At 38.3% G+C, this 15,504-nt stretch overlaps 1 protein-coding gene across 3 annotated transcripts in view; it reads right to left on the bottom strand.

The window, feature by feature from the left end:
* SCAPER (S-phase cyclin A associated protein in the ER) overlaps nucleotides 1–15,504 on the bottom strand; it is a 537,506-nt gene that overhangs the window by 58,007 nt on the left and 463,995 nt on the right. The gene's annotated exons all lie outside the window — the stretch shown is intronic.

Below are 15,504 nucleotides of genomic sequence, written 5' to 3'. Positions count from 1 at the left end.
TTGAGGTCAGGAGTTTGAGACCAGCCTGGCCAATATGGTGAAATCTTGTCTCTACTAAAAATAGAAAAATTAGCCAGGCATGGTGGCTGGTACTTGTAGTCTCAGTAACTAAGGAGGCTGAGGCAGGTGAATTGCTTGAACACGGGAAGTCAAGGTTGCAGTAAGCCAAGATTACACCACTGCACTCCAGCCTGGACAACAAAACGAGACACTGTTTCAAGACTGGGTACAGTAGTTTTTGCTTATAATCCCTGCACTTTGGGAGGCTGAGGCAGGAGGATTGCTTGAGCCCAGAAGTTTGAGACTGGCCACAACATAGTGAGACCCTGTCCACACACACACATGCACACCAACAAAATAAGAGTGTTTCTGGACTTCTGCCAAGGTGGCTGAATAGGAACAACTCTGGAGTGCAGTTCCCAGCGGGAGCCACGCACAATGTGAGTGATCTCCAAACTTCCAACCGCGGTACCAGGTTCATCTCAATGGGACTGACAAGACAGTGGCTGTAGCCCAAAGAGGGCAAACCAAAGCAGGGCGGGGTGTTGTCTCACCCGTGAAGTACAAGAGACTGGAGAACTCCCCCTCCTACCCAAGGGAGGCCATTGGGGACTTTTCTGGGCACTCGGGCACTCCAGCTCAGATACTGCACTTTTCCCACAATCTTTACAGCCCAGAGACCAGGAGATTCCCGCCAGTGCCAATACTAGCACAGCGAGTTTCCAGCACAAAACTGGCTGACTCTTTTAGCTGGTGCCTGGAACATCTGTGAGACAGAACCACCCATTACCCTGAAAAAAACAAAGGGGGCTGAAGGCAGGGAGCAAAGTGATCTGGCTCGATGGGTCCCACCCCCACAAAGACAAGCAAACTGAGTCCCACTGGCTTGAGATTTTCGCAGCCAGGACAGCAGTTTGAGCTCAACCTGGGACAGCTGAGCTCGATGGTGGTCGAGGCATCCTCCATTACTGAGGGAGTTCTAACCTTGCCTGTGTAACAAAATCATAAGGAAGTTTACACAGCAGTTGGGCGGAGCCCGCAGCAGCTCAGCAATGTCTCTGCAGGCAGACTGTGATTAGACTCCCTCCTTGCTGGGCAGGGCAGCTCTGAAAAAAGGCAGCAGCCCGTCAGGGACTTATAAATAAAGCCCCACCTTCCCAGGTCAGAGCACCTGGAAAAAGGAGTGGTTGTAAGTCCCACGTAAGCAGACTTAAATGTCCCTGCCCAGCAGCTCTGAAGTGAGCAACGGAGATTCCAGCACAGCACTTGAGCTCTGAAAAGGGAGACTCTGCTTCCTCAAGTGTATCCAAAGAGACATCTCATACAGGAGAGCTCTGGCTGACATCTGCTGGGTACCCTTCTGGGATGAAGTTACCAGAGGAAGCAACAGGCAGCAATCCTTGCTGTTCTGCAGCCCCCATGGGTGATTCCCAGGCAAGCAGGGTTTGGAGTGGACCTCCAGCAGTCCTGCAGCAGAGGGACCTGACTGTTAGAAAGAAAACTAAAAAACAAAAAGGAATAGCTTCAACATCAACAGAAAGGATGTAAACTCAAAGACCCCATCCAAAAGTCTTCAAAGACCAAAGGTAGATAAATCCATGAAGATGGGAAGAAACCAGCGCAAAAAGGATGAAATCACCAAAAACCAGAATGCTGTTTCTCCTCCAAGGGATCACAACTCCTCACCAGCAAGAGAAGAAAACTGAATGAAGAATGAGTTTGCCGAACTGAGAGAAGCAGGCTTCAGAAGGTGGGTAATAACAAAATTCTCTGAGCTAAAGGAGCATGTTCTAATCCAACGCAAAGAAACTAAGAACGTTGAAAAAAGGTTAGACGAAATGCTAACTAGAATAACCAGGTTAGAGAATAACATGAACGACTTGATGGAGCTGAAAAACACAGCACGAGAATGTCACAAAGCATACACCAAGTTTGAACAGCCAAATCGATCAAGCAGAAAAAAGAATATCAGAGACTGAAGACCAACTCAATGAAATAAAATGAGAAGGCAAGATTAGAGAAAAAACAGTGAAAAGAAATGAACAAAGCCTCCAAGAACTATGGGATTATGTGAAAAGACCTAATCTATGTTTGATCGGTGTAGCTGAATGTGATGGGGAGAATGAAACCAAGTTGGAAAACAGTCTTCAGGATATTATCCAGGAGAACTTGCACAACCTAGCAAGGCAGGCCAACATTCAAATCTAGGAAATACAGAGAACACCACAGAGATATTCCTCAAGAACAGCAACTGCAAGGCACATAATCGTCAGATTCACCAGGGTTGAAATGAAGGAAAAAACGCTAAAGGCAGACAGAGAGAAAGGTCGGGTCACCCACAAAGGGAAGCCCATCGCAGTGGATCTCTTGGCAGAAACCCTACAAGTCAGAAGACACTGGAGGCCAATATTCAACATCCTTAAGGAAAAGAACTTTCAACCTAGAATTTCATATCTAGCCAAACTAAGCTCATAAGTGAAGGAGAAATAAAATCCTTTACAGACAATCAATTGCTGAGAGATTTTGTCACCACCAGGCCTGCCTTACAAGAGCTATGGAAGGAAGCACTAAACATGGAAAGGAACAGCCAGTACCAGTCACTCCAAAAACGTATCAAATGGTAAAGAGCATTGACACAATGAAGAAACTGCATCAACTAATGGGCAAAACAACCAGCTAGTATCAAAATGGCAGGATCGAATTCACAATAACAATATTAACCTTAAATGTAAATGGGCTAAATGCCCCAATCAAAAAACAAAGACTGGCAAATTGGATAAAGAGTCAAGATCCATCAGTGTGCTGTAGTCAGCAGACCCATCTCACATGTAATGACACACACAGGCTCAAAATAAAGGGATGGAGGAAGATTTACCAGGCAAATGAAGGGAAAACAGAATCAGGGGTTGCAATCTTAGTCTCTGATAAAACAGACTTTAAACCAACAAAAATCAAAAGAGACAAAGAAGGGCATTACACAATGGTAAAGGGATCAATGCATCAAGAAGAACCAACTAATCTAAATATATACGTACCCAATACAGGAGCACCCAGATACATAAAGCAAGTTCTTAACGACCTACAAAAAGATTTAGACTCCCACACAATAATAGTGGGAGACTGCAACACTCCACTGTCAATATTAGACAGATCAACCAGACAGAAAATTAACAAGGATATCCAGGGCTTGAACTCAGATCTGGACCAAGCAAACCTAATAGACATTTACAGAACTCTCCACCCCAAATCCACAGAATATACATTCTTCTCAGCACCACATCACACTTACTCTAAAATTGACTACATAACTGGAAGTAAATCACTCCTCAGCAAATGCAAAAGAACAGAAATCATAACAAACAGTCTCTCAGACCATAGTGCAATCAAATTAGAACTCAGGATTAAGAAATTCACTCAAAACTGCACAACTACATGGAAACTGAACCACCTGCTCCTGAATGACTACTGGATAAATAGTGAAATGAAGGCAAAAATAAACATGTTCCTCAAAACCAATGAGAATGAAGAGACAATGTACCAGTATCTCTGGGACACATTTAAAGCAGTGTCTAGAGGGAAATTTATAGCACCAAATGCCCACAGAAGAAGTGAGGAAAGATCTAAAATTGACGCCCTATCGTCACAATTAAAAGAACTACAGGAGCAAGATCAAATTCAAAAGCTAGCAGGAGACAAGAAATAACTAAGATCAAAGCAGAACTGAAGGAGATAGAGACACAAAAAATTCTTCAAAAAATAAATCTAGGAGCTGGTTTTTTGAAAAGATCAACAAAATAGATAGACCGCTAGCCAGACTAATAAAAAAGAAAAGAGAGAAGAATTGAATAGATGCAATAAAAAATGATAAAGGGGATATCACCAATGATTTCACAGAAATACAAACTACCATCAGAGATTACTACAAACAACTCTATGCACATAAACCAGTAAATCTAGAAGAAATGGATAAATTCCTGGACACTTACACCCTCCTAAGACTCAACCAGGAAGAAGATGAAACCCAGAATAGACCAGTAACAAGGTCTGAAGTTGAGGCACCAATTAATAGCCTACCAACCAAAAAGGGTCCAGGACCAGATGGGTTCACAGCCGAATGCTACCAGGCATACAAAGAGGAGCTGGTACCGTTCCTTCTGAAAGTATTCCAAACAATATAAAATGAGGGAATCCTCCCTAACTCATTTTATGAGACCAACATCATCCTGATACCAAAACCTGGCAGAGATGCAACTAAAAAAGAAAATTTCAGGCCAATATCCATGATGAACATTGATGCAAAAATCTTCAATAAAATACCGGCAAACTGAATCCAACAGCACATCAAAATCTTATACATCACGATCAAGTTGGCTTTATCTCAGGGATGCAAGGCTGGTTCAACATACGCAAATCCATAAACATAATCCATCACATAAACAGAACCAAAGACAAAAACCACATGATTATCTCAATAGATGCAGAAAAGGCCTTCAACAAAATTCAACAACACTTCATGCTAAAAACTCTCAATAAACTAGGTATCAATGGAACATATCTCAAAATAATAAAAGCTATTTATGATAAACCCACAGCCAATATCATACTGAATGGAAAAAAACTGGAAGTATTCCCTTTGAAAACTGGCGCTAGACAAGTACACCCTCTCTCACTACTCCTATTCAATATAGTATTGGAAATTCTAGCCAGAGCAATCAGGCAAGAAAAAGAAATAAAGGGTATTCAATTAGGAAAAGAGGAATCACCTCTATTTGCAAACAACATGACTGTATATTTAGAAGACCCCTTTGTCTCAGCTCAAAATCTTCTTAAGATGATAAGCAACTTCAGCAAAGTCTCAGAGTATAAAATCAATGTGCAGAAATCACAAGCATTCCTATACACCAATAACAGCCAGAGAGCCAAATCATGAGTGAACTCCCATTCACAATTGCTACAAAAAGAATAAAATACCTAGGAATACAAGTAACATGGGATGTGAAGGACCTCTTCAAGGAGAACTACAAACCACTGCACTAGGAAATAAGAGAGGACACTTATAGATGGAAAAACATTCCATGCTCATAGTTAGGAAGAACCAATATTGTGAAAATGGCTATACTGCCCAAAGCAATTTATAGATTCATGCTATCCCCATCAAACTACCATTGACCTTCTTCACAGAACTGGAAAAAACCACCTTAAACTTCATATGGAACCAAAAAAGAGCCCGCATAGCCAAGACAACCCTAAGCAAAACAAAACAAAACAAACAAAAAGAAAAAAACAAAGCTGGAGGCATCAAAATAGCTGACTTCAAACAATTCTCCAAGGCTACAGTAATCAAAACAGCATGGTACTGGTACCAAAACAGAGATATAGACCAATGGAACAGAACAGAGGTCTTAGAAGTAATGCCATACACCTACAACCATCTGATCTTTGACAAACCAGACAAAAACAAGCAATGGAGAAAGGATTCCCTGTTTAATAAATGGTGTTGAGAAAACTAGCTAACCATGTGCAGAAAGCTGAAACTGGGCCCCTTACTTACACCTTATACAAAAATTAACTCCAGATGGATTAAAGATTTAAATGTAAGACCTAACATCATAAAAACCCTAGAAGAAAACCTAGGCAATACCATTCAGGATACAGGGATAGGCAAGGACTTCATGACTAAAACACCAAAAGCAATGGCAACAAAAGCCAAAATAGACAAATGGGATCAAATTAAACTTAAGAGTTTCTGCACAGCAAAAGAAACAATCATTAGAGTGAACCGGCAACCAACAGAATGGGAAAAAATTTTTTGCAAGCTACCCATCTGACAAAGGGCTAATATCCAGAATCTACAAAGAACTTAAACAAATCTACAAGAAAAAAAACAAACAGCCCATCAAAAAGTGGGTAAAGGATATGAACAGACACTTCTCAAAAGAAGACATTTATGCAGCCAACAAACATATGAAAAAATGCTTATCATCACTGGTCATTACAGAAATGCAAATCGAAACCACACTGAGATACCATCTCACACCAAGTAGAATGATGATCATTAAAAATCTGGATACAATAAATGCTGGAGAGGATGTGGAAAAATAGGAACACTTTTACACTGTTGGTGGGGTTGTAAATTAGTTCAACCATTGTGGAAGACAGTGTGGTGATTCCTGAAGGACCTAGAAATAGAAATACCATTTGACCCAGCAATCCCATTACTGGGTATATACCCAAAGGATTATACATCATTCTATTATAAAGACACATGCACATGTATGTTCATTGTGACACTGTTTACAATAGTAACAACTTGGAACCAACCCAAATGCCCATCAATGATGGACTGGATAAAGAAAATGTGGCACATATACACCATAGCATACTATGCATCCATAAAAAAGGATGAGCTCATGTGCTTTGCAGGGACATGGATGAAGCTGGAAACCATCATTTTCAGTAAACAGACACAAGAACAGAAAACAAAACACCGCATGTTCTCTCTCATAAGCGGGTGTTGAGCAATGAGAACACATGAATACACGGAGGGGAACATCACACACCAGGGCCTGTTGGGGGGTGAGAGGGCTAGGGGAGGGATAGCAGGGGGTGGGAGATTTGGGAGGGATAACATTAGGAGAAATACTAATGTAGGTGACAGGGGGATGGATGCGGCAAACCACCACGGCTTATGTATACTTATGTTACAATCCTGCATGATCTGCACATGTACCCCAGAACTTAAAGTATCATAAAAAAGAAAGCAAGAAAGAAAAAAAAAGTTAAGAAAGTGTTTTTATCTTAATCATCCCAATGAATTATCCCAAGAACACTATTAGAGAGCAGACTAAGGAAGTTTTGGTTTTCATCTGCCCAGCACATTCTCCTCTCCTATTCCATATGGTACTGGGGGTGCTGTTGAAGATGCTACCATCTTGCTAATGCAGGAGTGAGCATGTGCCTCAGGACAGTCAAAGCACTCATCACCTTGGCCATAGTGACTGGTTCCAGGATGAGTATATGAACTAGGGAGGAGCACTTGACATCTTCTGCGGAAATAATATATGACCAAAAAATCTCTTTCCACTGGGATATCTAAACAAAATGTATAAGTCTGGGGGTAGTCAGTTTGTTATGTGGAGAACATTTGCTTAGAGAATAAAGCCAAGTGGAGATTAGTAGAGCTTAAAGAAAGAAACAAAGTCATAATGGCATGTGGTCATGCACTGCTCGCTGATGGGGACGCATTCTGAGAACTGCATCATTAGGCAACTTTGTCATTGTGCAAACATCATAGAGTGTACCTACATAAACTTAGAAAGTAGAGACTAACCTAGGCTATATGGGATAGCCTATTGTTCCCAGGCTACAAACATATATAGTATGTTGCTACAGCGAACAAGATAGGCAACTGTAACACAATGGCAAATATTTCTGTATCTAACCATAGGAAGGGTACAGTGCTGTAATTTTATGGGACAGCCATTGTACATGTGGTGTCTTGTTGACTGAAAAGTCATTATGCAGTGCATTACTACAGTTAGAGCCTTGGCATAATAATAACGTATTATCTGAAATAACAGATTTCAGACTATTTTCCACAGTGGAATTACTGAGTTCAAACCTTGACCTTCCCAGGTACACAGGCCATTTTACTAGTCTGTTTTACTTATGTTATTTCAAGCTAAGGTTATAAAAGAGTTCTAACCAGAGTGGAAAATTGTTTTTTTTTTTTCTGATTATGGAGGTAATATAGACTCATTATAGAAATTTATATAGTAAAGAAAAGCAGAAAAATAAGTAGAAAAAGTTGGCCATAATTTCACCTTTTAAAGACAATCACAGTTTGATAATTTTCCTTTCATGTTTTTCTATTTGATTCTTTCTCCACATGACTGGCATCATACTCAATTTCATTCACTGACTATTTTAGGCCCCTTCTATGTCAGGAAAATATCCTTGTAATATTATATTTTAAACCTTTAAAAATTGTAATATTGAAAAGTTAACATAAAATTTTAAAAATTGACAGAATAGCATAACAAATACTCATGCACTCAACACACAGCCCTGACTATCATCAACCCATGGCCAATCCCATATGTCCACACCCATCCTGCATAAAGTTTAAGCAAACCCAAGGCATATTATTTCATTTGTAAATGTTTCCATTTCTATCTCTGAAAAAAAGTCACTTAACAAAACATAACCACATCATTATCACATCTAAAAATCACCATTCCTTAATATCATCAAATAACTAATGTTCAGATTTCTAAATGTACCATAAATGTCTTAACATTGTAAGTAGTTTTTTTTTTTTTAAAAAATAGAATCCAAACAAGAACCACACATTGTGACTGGTTAATATGATTTAAGTCTCTTTTAATCTGTTAGCCTCCACCTTTTTAAACCCCCTTTGAAAATGTATGTATTTGTTGATGAAACTTGGTTGTTTATCCTCTACACCTTCCCCTAAATTGAATTTTGCTGATTCTATCCCTGTGGTGTCAACTAACATTTTTTGGAACTATTTATTTCCTGTAAAATGATCTAGGTTCTAGAGGTCTGACTGGATACATAAACATCATTTTTAATGATTGAATAATATTCTACCAGTGGAATATGTTTACAATTTTTGGTTGTTTTCAGTATTCACCACTGAATTTTAGAATTATATGGAAGAGTAAATCATGCTCTGCTGAACATTTGGAGTAGAAATCCTTGCCAGATTTCAGACCATTTTCCACAAGTGAAATTACTGAGTCAAAGGGTATGCATATTTTTAGGGCTCTTAATATAGATAGCTACATTATATTTAAGAAACATTAAATCAATTTATAGTCTCACCAGCAAGGTATGAGAAAACCCAGTTCACTATGTGGAGGTTGTTGTGACTATCTCCATTTGATAGTCAAGGAGACTGGCACTCAAGGAGGGCAACACGTAAGCTGAAGCAAGACAGCTGGAACATTCTATGGTCTTCTGACTCCTGAAAAATGTCCTCTGCACTGAATTTGCTGCTTTTCTGTGGCATTTTTTTTGGTCCTTACTGAGGTCTAAAGTGATCACATAAAGTTTCAAAACCATGTAGTTTCAGGATGAAAATGGCTTAGCTAGGTTTCCTGTACTGGCCTTGAAACAGCCAGAAAGGAGGACAGACTACAAAATGAGCAAAGAAATAAAAAGCATTGACAAGCCAAGGCAAACTAAAACAACCCTTTGTTGAATAGTTGGTCGTTTCTGAGTATGGTCTCCTGTGGTTACAGGGGCCATCTATGGTGCCTACCAATGAGTCGGACTAATGTTTTTCTAAATTGCCTGCGTCTTGAAAACTGCATGGAGAATCTTTAAATGACTGGCTAAGAAGATGCTTAAACTAAATGGCTCTGAAAGGTCAGCGTAGAGAAACTCATTTTGTCAACCTCATAGTTTTGAGGGAAGAATATGGAATCTTCTAGTGAATACCGGGGTCAAAAGAAACGTATCTTTTGCATTGTAACTGTTAGGTTGAAATTATAATGTTGAGACTGTTACCACATCCAGGATGAAGAGCTTTAATATAGAAAACTTCCTAGTCTTCTTGGAACACACATCCTGGGAAAGAAACATGTTGCTGTAAACGCCACAGTAAATGGTTCTCTCCATTTGCTTGACAATTGGAAATTTAAAATGAGTCCCTTTGCAGCTGTCACTGGACTTTACAAACAGAAAGGGATATTTAGAAACACACACACACACACACACACACACATGTATATGAATATACGTGTATACATACATATACATATATGTGCATTTTTTTGAGATTTACTCATGTTTGTGCATGTGACAATAATTCTTGTTTTATTGTTGCTTACTATCCCACTATATGAATACACACACACACACACACACACACACACACAAAGGTATATATGGTACAATGTTCACTATTTGGGTGATGGGTTCACTAGAAGCCCAAACTTCACCTATTCACTACGTGATAGATCCATGTAACAAACCTGTACATGTGCCCCTTCAATCTATTAAAAAAAAAAAACAAACTAAAATGAGTTATTGCTGCTTCTTTGTCCATCCTTGTCTACCTACCCACTCTCGTATTCCAACCAAAATGTTGCTTATTAGGGTTGTATCCTAGAACTAGATTTAGTAAACTCATGCAATTCCATGGTTTCAACTATCCTCAATATGTTAATAATAATTCCCAATTCTATCTCAAGGCCTACTTTTGCTTTCCTTTTTGAGACAGGGTCTCACTCTGTTGCCCAGGCTGGAGTATAGTGAAACAATCATGGCTCACTGCAGCCTTGAACCGCTGGGCTCAAGGGTCCTCCCACCTCGGCCTCCTGAGTAGTTGGGACTATACCAGGCCTGGATTTCTTTCTTTTCTTTTCTTTCTTTCTTTTTTTTTTTTTTTGTAGAGCCAGGGTTTTGCCATGTTGCCTAGTCTGGTCTTGAACTCCTAGACTCAAACGAGCTGCCCTCCCAGCCTCCCCAAGTGCTGGGATTATAGGCATGAGCAACGGCACCCGGCCTACTTCTTTTCTAAACTTCTTTCCTAAAGTATTAGTTTATGAATATTTTCCCTTGGGGGTCCCAAGGCACCCCAATATTGGAATGTTCAAACAAATCTCATTTTCTCTTCTGAAATCTCCTTCTCCCACTATTCTTGTTCAAATGAATGTCCTCATTCATCTCACTGTAATGCAAGAAATTTTGAGATAACCACTTGCGATCATGCTGTCATCTACTCAATTATTTCTAAGTATGATGCTGATGCTAACCATAAGGACCTCTTAACATTGTAGCTGACACATAATTTCTACATTACTATGATTAATTCTATTGGAGAGGTATGTTCAAAGTATTACTACAGAATAGCAGAAGTGCCAAATTTTGGCTTAATGGGCCAGGGCTAGCTTCTCAAAAGAGGTGGCATCTTCATATTTTTAAATGAATTCATCAGGTAGACAAGGCCCAAGGCTGAGGTAGATAGAAACTAATTCTACTTCTAAAATCGTCCTAAATCCTTTTTGCTTCCACTCTAATGGTTACTGCTATAGTTTGGTCAAGGTCACCTCCTATCAGGCTAAGTTACTGTGTGATCTTAGAAACAAGGCCTGACCTGAGAGTCTCAGCCTCTTTATATTTGAAATAGGGATAATAATATCTACCCTACCAGTAAAGTTGATTCCTTCATATATGGCTAATTAATGTTTTCCTCCATTTTGGAAGTGTTCTGTTCTTTCTTTGCATATTTTCTGCTGTAATTCTCCTGTTACCTTATTTGAGAAGATCCATTATTCCACATTTAAATTCTGTTATCTATCCTTCACATGTCTTGTCTTCTTCCTAATCATATTTGTGCTAACCTTTGTCCTTTCTCTCTGCTTTCATTGTGATTTTTAAATAATAAGCTGCTGGCTGGGCGTGGTGGCTCATGCTGGTAATCCCAGCACTTTGGGAGGCCGAAGTGGGTGAATCATGAGGTCAGGAGACCGAGACCATCCTGTCCATGGTGAAACCCTGTCTCTTACTAAAATACAAAAAAATTAGCCGGGTATGGTGGCACACACCTGTAGTCCCAGTTACTCAGGAGGCTGAGGCAGGGGAATAGCTTGAACCTGGGAGATGGAGGTTGCAGTGAGCCGAGACTGTGCCACTGCATTCCAGCCTGGCAACAGAGCAAGACTCTGTCTCAAAAAAAAAAAAAAAATAGTAATAAGCTGCTTTCCTTGAGATATGTATTTCAAATAATAAATACACAAAACTTAAGTGTTTGGTCTGACAATTTTTGAAGATGACATAAATCCACATAACCATCAATAAAAACGAGATATAGAACATACTCATCATCACAGAAAGTTCCCGTGTTTTCTATTCAATCCTTTCCTATCTCCATATAAATGAAATCATTCAAAATGTTCTCTCTGGCTAAGCATGATTTTTTTTTGAGATTTATTCATATTGGTGCATGTGACAATAATTCTTGTTTTATTGTTGATGAGTATCCCACTATATGAATACAGGTTGAGTATGCCCAACCCGAAAATATAAAATCCTCTCAAACCCAAAACCTTCTGGGTATCAACATGATGCTCAAACACTCATTGGAGCATTTCAGATTTTGGATTTTAAGATTTTGGATGTTCAACTGGCAAGCATAAAATCCCCACTCAAAATTCAAAATCCAAAACACTCTGGTCTTAAGCATTTCAGATAGGGTATACTCAATCTGTATGCTATAATTTGTTCCTTCTCTTGTTGATGGACATATGTGTTATTTAAAGTTTTTGGTTATTATAAATAAGACTGCTATGAAAATCCATGGGAAAGTCTTTTTGTGAAAATGTGTTTTCATTTCTATTGGGTAAATACCTAAGAGAATTGTTGAGTCATAGAATAGATATGTTTAAATTTGCAAATTGCTAAACAGTCCTTCAAAGTGGTCATTTCATTTTATTCTCCCAGAAACAACGTATCAGAGCTCCAATTGTTCTATACCCTTATCAACATCTGGTATCATCAATCTTTTTTATTTTAGCCATTTCATCAGATTTGAAACAGTCATTTCCCTGATAATTAATATACTGAACATCTCTCCATGTGCTAAATAGCTATTTGTGTATTTGTATCCAAAGAAATCTTTCCCCATCCCTTGATTGCAAAGATATATATACAGTCCCCTATTTTCTGCTAGAAGTCTTATGGTCACAGCTTTTGTGTTTAGATCTATAATCCATCTAAAAATAATTTTGTATATGACAAGAGCTTAATTTTTTTCCATATGGATATCCAGTTTTTCTAGCATTATTCCTTAAAATAACTTTCCTTTCTGTATTAATTTAATCTGATCCTTTGATCAGAAATCAATTGACAAGAGGTTGCCAGGGGTTGTGGGGGAAGGAGGAATGAATAGATTGAGTTATATGATACTGTACTGATGAATACATGTCATTATACATTTGTCAAAATCCATAAGATGTTTAACACCAAGAGTGAACCTTAACGTAACCTATGGACTTTAAGGTGATAATGACATCAATGTAGGTTCATGGACTGTAACAAATGTACCACTCTAATGAGGGCTACTGGAGGTTGCACACATGTGTGGCCAGGGCATTTATGGAAACACTCTATATATAGTTTCCACTCAATTTTGCTGTGAACTTTTAAAACTGCCCTAAAAAATAGTGTATGTTTTTTTCAAAGCTTAATCAGCTCCCCCACCCCAAATAATTGGATTGTATTTGTGTGGGTCTATTTCTGTGCTCTCAATTCTATTCTGACCTATTGATCAATCTTGTACCAATACCACACTCTCTTGATCAATGTAACTCTATAGTAAGTCCTCAAGTCAGGCATCCCTCTGACTTATTATTCTTTTTCAAAATTGTTTTGGCTCTGTTAGAGCCTTAGCGTTTCCACAGAAATCTCAGAACTGACTTGTAAATTTTTTTCTAAAGCCTGCTGGGATTTTGATTAGGGTTGCATGGAATCTATAAATCAATTTCGGGAAAAATAATGTTTTAGCAATATTGAGTCTTCTGATCCATATTATATATATCCATTTATTTAGGTCTTTAATTTCTTTCAGTAATGCTTTGTAGAGGTGTTGCTTTACTTTCACGGAATTTGCTCAGAGGTATTTGATATTTTCTGATGCTTTTTATAAATGGTATTTTTTAAATTTTAATTTCTATTTGTTGCTATACATAGTGATATAACTTGATTTTTGCATAAGTCATATTTGTATATTCCAACTTTGTTTAAATCTTATTAGTTCTATTAAACAGTAGTTTTTTTTTTCTTGGTGGATTACATAGTTTTCTGTATTTGCAATCATGTTGCTGTAAATAATAATAGTTTTATTTCGTCCTTTACAAACTTTATGCCTTTTCTTTTTCCCCTTCTTATTGAACTATCTAGAACTTTCAACACAGTGCTGAATAGAAGTGATGAGGGTAAACAGCCTTTGTGTATTCCTAATCTTAAAGGAATAGTTTTTATTATCACATATGATTTAGCTGTTTTTCTCATCTATTCCTAATTTGCTGTTTATTTTATTATCACGAAGTAGTGCTACAGTTTTTCAAATGCTTTTTCTGCATCTAGTAAGATGATCATAGCTTCCTTTTGTTGAGGTCAGTGCCCGGAGATAATCCTTAAAAGGTCACACATTTTTGCATGTCTTGTGAGCAGATGAACCAACAGCTTTTGTTCTAGACTATGTTTTCCAGAATGTTTGTATAGGGAATGGCATTGGAAAGTGGTGATGATGTCTTCCTTTAGAGCAAAGGTCAGGTGTGTTGGCTGTCCAGTATAATAAAGATAGTGTCTACCTCCCAGGCAAAGGTTCAACAGGTCTACTTTTTGACCATTTTAAATACAGGGGTTTCCTAAGATTGTGGGGGTTTCCTCAGCTGTGATACAAACTCATTGCATGTGCAACATCCATCTGGGCCCACCCTGTGTTGTTTCTGTGGGACCTGGGGGTAAGAAAAACTGATGAGAACATAAAGCTAAAATTGCTTGCTGTCTGTGAGTAATGAGGTCCCTTTTCTTTGACTAGGAGTTTTGTATCTTTTGACAGCATCCGTCAAACTGTGTGGGCTAACTTGTTAGTTTGCAAAAAGGGTAAGGGCTATGAACTTTTATGGTTCTTGGTAAGTTAACAGAACAATTTGTACATGTTAAAACTAACCTTGCATTCCTAGAATAAATCTCATATGGTCATGATGTATTATCCTTTTATATATCGCTGAACTTAATTGCTAATATTTTGTTAACGTTTGCTACATTTATGTTCATGAGGAATGTGGATCTGTAATTTTCTTTTTTTGGAATATCTTTGTCAGATTTAGTTATTAAGTTTACACTGGCATCATAAAACAAGCTGGCAAGTGTTCCCTCCTCTCCTTTGAGAGAGTATGTATGTGACTGGCATTATTTCTCTCTTAAGTGCTTCATAGAATTTAGAAGTAAAGCCATTTGTACCCAGAGTTTTCTTTGGGGAAAATTAAAAAAAAACAGATTTCTGTTTTGGTGGAAAAACATCAACTTACAGTTAAAACAGCTCAGCAAACCTCAAGCAGAATAATTACAATGGGAACTACACTGAAGCTGATCACTGTCAAACTGCTGAAACTCAAATATAAAGAAAAAATCTTGAATGCAATTGGAAGAAAAAAAAAAGACACAACTTACAGGGAAAAAAGTGACATAAATGAAAGCTGATTTCTTGTAAGAAATGACGGAAGCCAGAAGACAATGGAATGTCATCTTTTTTTTTTTTTTTTTTGAGACGGAGTTTCGCTCTTGTTGCCCAGGCTGGGAATAGTGATTTATCACTTGGGAGAGAGTAAAGCGTGGGTAGGGGGGTGGAGGCAGTTGTATCTGCAATATTTGGTTTCTTAACAACAAGAAAAGGATCTAAACCTAACACAAATGTGGAAAATCTTATCAGGTGCCAACTGTTGGTACACAGATATCTATAATTTTGTT

This window comes from Sapajus apella, unplaced genomic scaffold, assembly GCF_009761245.1.
Source record: "Sapajus apella isolate SASKATOON/1434 unplaced genomic scaffold, GSC_monkey_1.0 scaffold168, whole genome shotgun sequence".
Taxonomy (NCBI): domain Eukaryota; kingdom Metazoa; phylum Chordata; class Mammalia; order Primates; family Cebidae; genus Sapajus; species Sapajus apella.
The sequence above is the reverse complement of the archived record's forward strand: the minus strand, read 5'-3'. Positions and strand labels throughout refer to the sequence as shown.